At 42.1% G+C, this 6,611-nt stretch overlaps 1 pseudogene; it reads left to right on the forward strand.

The window, feature by feature from the left end:
- Positions 1-1,440: 1,440 nt before the first annotated feature.
- Positions 1,441-2,480, forward strand: LOC525239 (calponin-3-like; annotated as a pseudogene).
- The last annotated feature ends 4,131 nt before the right edge of the window (positions 2,481-6,611 follow it).

Raw genomic sequence — 6,611 nt, forward strand, 5'->3', positions numbered from 1 at the left:
TTGTTTGTTCATATAAGAACACCTGTCCAACTGGGAGCTTTTAAATTCAAAGACTGCTATGAAGCTTAGAGGCATGATATTATAAGATGGCTTATAAAGTGAAAATGAGGAAGTTGTTTCACTTTATAATGATTGGTTATTACACTGGTGGTTCCCAGATGGCAATGAATTGGTTAAAATTTACTCTCTTATACCTTTCTTACGAAGATGACTGTTCTTTTATGATTATAGAAGGCATTTATGAGAAGCAGCCTAAAAGGCAGCCCAAGTTGTGTTTCACTTGTTTTGCACGAAAAACTAGGTTTCACTTATCTGGCTTAAATGATTTTGACTGCTTAGGGAATTTTGGGGTCTAGTTTCTTTTGTATTTAATTTTAACACCAGGAAGGCAGAGGGCACAGTTGGAAGCTGCAGGTTGTGCTGTCTGGCTTCATGTGTATGTGTGTATGTATGCATATGTATATGTAGTGGGGGCAGGGAGAAGATAGACCAGATGGGGTCACCTGAGCCTCATCTCTGGGGATCTTGCGAGTTCTACCGAGCAGCAGGGGAGTCCTAGAATAAGAAAATATGGGTGCTCCAGGTGCCAGAGGTTGCTTGTCCTAGGCTTGTCTATGAGTATGGTTCATGCCATCTATTAAGCAGATCCTGATCCCTGTCTACTGCTCACCCCTAACTGAGGGTGACAGTGTTTGTGTGCCTCCCAGACAGATGCAGGGATGGGTTCTGGTCCTAAGGCTATGCTTGAGTAGTACTACCAAAGGACCGAATGGGGGAGTCAACTGCATGTGCTAGAGCCTTCCAGAAGGCCAAATACCCCAATCAGTGACTCAGGCTTCTGGCAAGTGACTGTGGGGCCCCATCCAATGTCTGCCCAGATCCAGGGTCAGTTGCACATCCCTTCATCAGTGCTAAATTATATTTGTTGTTGTAGTTACTTTCAATCAAATGTTTCCTCATGGTACATATGAATTCTGTTTATGGTTCTTTCTTCTGTGCTAGCACACTAAAACATAGACATTAACCTGTTTTAATATCTCATCATGTCTCAGTTCCCCCTTCTGTACAAGAGGATTTAGCTCCATTAAATACTTAAAACATTTTCATATATATAGTTCGTGTGGGACTCTGGAGCAGAACGGGAACCTCTGCGGGACCTCGTAGCCAAGGCAGCAGAGGAGCCGAGGCACTTCCGGTGTTCCACAGTAATACTCGTAGCCAATTAGCTGAGGTAGTACTCATAGCCGAGTACTACGAGGTAGTACTACAAGCCGCGTACTGTGAGGTAGTACTTACAGTAGCCTAGGCACCACCCGCATTCGGCCGCCACGTCCCAGCAACTCCTGCACCACCCAGGGGAGCGAGCTCTGAACATCTTGTGGTTAGGCCACTCCTTGGGGCCAGGAGCAGGGAAGCCAAGTGTGGGAATCCCCCAGACTAGCCAATTCCCGCGACTCAGCCTCTTCCTGCCACCCAAATCATCATGACCCACTTCAACAAGGGCCCTTCCTATGGGCTCTCGGCTGAGGTCAAGAACCAGATAGCTTCCAACTATGATCACTAGGCAGAAGAAGATCTCCACAATTGGATAGAAGAGGTGACAGGCATGAGCACTGGCACCAACTTCTAGCTGAGTGTGAAAGATGGCATTAATCTCTGTGAACTCATGAACAAGCTACAGCCAGGCTCAGTGAAGAAGGTCAATGAGTCCTCATTAAACTGGCCTCAGGTGGAGAATATCAGCAAATTTATTAAAGCTATTCAGGCTTACGGCATTAAGCCACAGGACATATTAAGCCACGTGATGTATTTGAAGGAAATGATCTTTTTGAGAATGGAAACATGAGGTTCAGACTAGTTGGTGGCCCTAGCAGGTGTGGCCAAAACAAAAGGATTCCATACAACCATTGACATTGGAGATAAGTATGCAGAAAAACAAACAAGACATTTTGATGAAGGAAAATTAAAAGCTGGCCAAAGTGTAATTAGTTTGCAGATGGGAACCAACAAATGGCACCAGTCAAGCAGGTATGACGGCCTATGGGATGAGAAGGCACCTTTATGATCCCAAGATGCAAACTGACAAACCTTTTGATCAGACCACAGTTATCCTACAAATGGGCACCAACAAAGGAGGCAGCCAGGCAGGGATGTTAGCACTGGGTACCCGAAAAGATATCTACGATCAGAAGCTAACGTTACAACCCATGGAGAACTCCACAATTTCCCTACAGATGGGTACCAACAAAGTTGCTTCCCAGAAAGGAATGAGTGTGTGTGGCCTTGGGTGGCAACTGTATGATCCCAAATACTGTGCTGCTCCCACAGAACCTGTCATTCACAATGGAAGTCAAGGAACAGGAACCAGTGGGTCGGAAATCAGTCATTTTCAGGCAGAATACTCAGATGAATATCATGGCCAGTACCAAGATGACTACCCAGAGGTTATCCGGAATGATGACCAAGGCACTGATTATTAGATTAACAGAAGAGCTCAGTATTTAGCCCATTGTTTTTATTCAGTGAGAACCAAGCTAGCCTTGAGTTATTTTTATCTTGTCTTCCTAAAACACTATTATGCTTATTGTACCTAAAGGAACTATTGCCTTACGTATGTTCCTTTTTCCTTTTTCAGCCTCTTCCCTAAATAGTTGCCTTTTAGTGCTGTGACAGTTAAATCCTACAGCATAACCAATAACCTGCATATGAAGTAAAAAGGAATACTGTAAAAGGGGAGTACTCTTGTACAGTCAATTCTTTCCTTAAAAAATATGCATTTTTACAGTCCTCTTCTTAAACTTGTGTTTTCAAACAATAGGAAACTACTTTTTTTAGTTTAGTATCTCATTTCTACATGGAAGACTAAATTCATGCTTATAGCTAAATGTGGTCTTTGCCAACTAAATTTAAGATACAGCATTTTAGAAATTTACATATCAATATTTCTACAGTATTGTTTGCTAACTTTTAAATAAAGTCCTGATCAGTGTGCAAAAAAAAAAAAAAGAAAATTTGCATATATAAAATAGGATAATCAAGGTTAACGCAGAAAATATTTCTAGAATCTTTCCAAAATCATGAGGTGCAAGTAAAATGATGTTTAAGTTTTATAAATTAAATTATATCTGACTCTAAGCCCCTATTTACAGGGGTGGAATGATACCTAATAATAATCTGTAGTGTAATATACCTTCTAAGACGGAGAAGGCAATGGCACCCTACTCCAGTACTCTTGCCTGGAAAATCCCATGGTTGGAAGAGCCTGGAAGGCTGCAGTCCATGGGGTCGCTGAGGGTCAGATACGACTGAGCGACTTCCCTTTCACTTTTCACTTTCATGCACTGGAGAAGGAAATGGCAACCCACTCCAGTGTTCTTGCCTGGAGAATCCCAGGGACAGGGGAGCCTGGTGGGCTGCTGTCTGTGGGGTCGCACAGATTCGGACACGACTGAAGCGACTTAGCAGCAGCAGCAGCAGCAACAGCAACCTTCTAAGAGGGAAAAAAACAAAGACCTCTAGTCTTTGGTCCTTTGAAGTTGCCACCAGGAGGCTCACAGAACAGAACGTTATTGTCCATTCAAAGATAGGTAATACCACATACAGCTTCTCTGCTAGGGTGGTTCCAGAATCTTTGGCTGAAACTCTCAAGGTTGTGATACTGGATGTTTGGCAGCCCCCACCTCTGGGAACACATCTTCTTTCCCCATCAGTAGCCCTCATGTGACCTTGGGGACTGCACCAAAGGACACAACCCTTTGTAGAACCCAGTTCTGCTTGCCTTTCCTCCAGTCCTAGGAGCCGCTGCTACATTTGAGCAACACCTCCTTTCAACCCAGTCCCTTTCTCTTTCCCCTGAGGACTACAAAGCTAAGTTCTCCTCTCACAAAAGAGCCTTGATAAGGTTGGACAACAGATATCTAGAAGCTTTCATGTTGGGTCAGGTGGCACAAAAGCCATTACCAACCACCAAGAGAAAGCAGAAACTCAGACCTTCTGGAAGAGGTTGGATTGGGGCCAAGTTACCCTTTCACTTTTATGCTAGTCTCTTCTGATTGCTTAGTAAATTTTATCCTGCCTCAGCTGTCTGTTACTTAGCAGACAGTGAGGAGGTAGAACAGAAATATTTTCAGAGAGCCCATCAGCTCTCCGGTCTTGTCATGACGATCTCCCACACTGAAGCATGGTCAACCACCTAAACTTGCACGGTGATTGGCACTCTACCCAAAAGAATAGGGGAACAGACCTCAGTTTGGGGAGAAGTTCTGGTAAGGACAAAGTGGAGAAGGAACTGCCCCAAGTTCCTGAAATGTCCTTTGGCCTCTGTAATGTTATGGAATCGATGGCCTGAGTGTGTATCCTTGTTTACCACTTGCTGGTCATGTGATACTGGGCAGCTCAACCTACTTCTCTGAGTCTCAGTTTGCCATCTGTTATACAGTACATAATCAATTTCATGAGGGTGTTGTGAGAATTAGTTAAGTACTTTATTGAAGGTTTTTAGCTTAGTTACTGGCACATGGTCTTTGGTAAACATTTGTTATATCATTGTTATTAACCACTGACCCATCACACATTTTTACATCCAAATTTTAGCTGATATTTCCATTTGTGGTCTAGCCTCACTTCCCAGATCTGATGCTTGGAACACTTTTACAGCTGTAGTCTTTTGCCAAACCACTATATGGATTCTCTCCCTGGCTATGTTGCTCTCTGAGTTCTGACTAAATCTGTTACTTAGCCTTACTTCACACACTACGGTGGGCATACTTTCACCATGTCTAGTCCAACTCTCCATGTGAAACCCAGACTCATGTAATTCCCTTTGGTGCATTCTGTAGGATTTACATATTCCTCTTGCCCAGGAGATTAAAGTTAGGGGAGAGACTGGAGACCAGGATCCTAGCAAAGAATGTACTCATTTGTTCTTAGCATCACAAATTACGTCTCTCACTTCCAACACTCCACACTCTCATGTTAAAGAGCAGCTTTTCACTCAGGCCCAGCCAGTGGCAGTAGTAATAACGCTATTAGAGAAATCCAAGTAACAAGCAGGGGAGAGATAGGTAAGGAGGGAAAAGCAAAGTAAACAATTATCATTTGTAAAATTAGATAGCCAGTGGAAATTTGCTGTATGATGCAGGGAGCTCAAATCTGGTGCTCTGTGACAACCTAGAGGGGTGGGAGGATGGAGGGAGGTTTAAGAGGAGGGTGACATATGTATCCCTATGACTGACTCATGTTGACATATGGCAAAAATCAACACAATATTGTAAAGCAATTATCCTCCAATTAAAAGTACATAAATTGAAAAAATTTAGAGACAGAAAAGAAATTGCCTACTTGTTATAATGGAAAGGACTCTGTAGTTGGTTTACCAGTCCATTTGACAGCTCAGAGATCAGCTCAGAGATAAAGTGGCAAATTTGTAATATATGTCACATCTTCCTTCCTCTCTATTCATCCCTTCCCTCAGGGATGTAGAATAACACTTTAGTTTGACTCTTGTATTTTTCTCCCTTTTCTCTTTTATCTCTTTCTTAGAACTCATGTTAGAATATTTTAGGATTTGCTTGTGCAAAAAATCATTAGGCAGATTCTTCACCACTGAGCCACTTGGGAAGCCCCAGTGTTTAGTGCTGTTGTAGTTGAGTCGCTCAGTCATGTCCAACTCTACGACCCCATGGACTGCAGCACACCAGGCTTTCCTGTCCTTCACCATCTCCCAGAGTTTGCTCAAACTCAAGTGTACTTGTCCTCAAATGGAAATTTGGCTATCTTGTTAAATGTGTTATAGAATAGGGGGATTGCTTAAGAATGAATAACAACATTTTTGAGCTTCTGGTTTTTAATATATAAATTTAGATAACATCTGTTAGTATCTTGTTTATCTTTGAGTGCCAGTGAAAAACAAATATTATATATTTTTTTAGAAAACTAGAGCACCACATTTGTTGAAAGATTGATTATGATGTCAGTCATGTTAAAGTATATTCTATGTTCCCTGGTGGTTTTATTAGGTGTTCAATGGTTGATAACATTACTTGATTTTTCTAGTAGTTTACTCCTCAACCAGAGATATACATTAGAAACATCTGGATAGTTTTTAAGATGTATTAATTCTCAAGAAATTCCCCAGATTAATTTTGTAATCACAATGAATAGGGCTCAGGCATTGGGACTTTTAAAAAGTTCCCCTGGTTACTCTAAAGAAAAACCAAGATTGAGAGAATCTGTCATAGCAAAAACCCATCCTTTCCTCTTGTAATTAACAGACTCTAGTTCAGGTGTAGGATAGAGCATGGTTCATCTCAAGAAAACTAATAAAAGAAGGCCCTGTGACTGTGACGCAGTGACGAACCATCCTTGATTGCCCAGGATTGAGAAGGTTCCACAGACATGATACGTTCACTGCCAGAACTAAGAAAGTCCCAGGCAAGCAAGATTGAATTGGTCACTCTAAACTCTCTCTGATCTTGTAGATGAGTTGTTTATTTCTGTGCAAGATTTTATTCTTTCCTAACTTGAGGAATTGGTATGACGGTAAAAGCTCTGCTCTGAACTAGCCCAGTGTCTGGTTTTAAACAAGACCATCTGATGACGTGACTGTTGCT

The sequence above is a fragment of the Bos taurus genome, chromosome 8 (assembly GCF_002263795.3).
Source record: "Bos taurus isolate L1 Dominette 01449 registration number 42190680 breed Hereford chromosome 8, ARS-UCD2.0, whole genome shotgun sequence".
Taxonomy (NCBI): Eukaryota; Metazoa; Chordata; class Mammalia; order Artiodactyla; family Bovidae; genus Bos; species Bos taurus.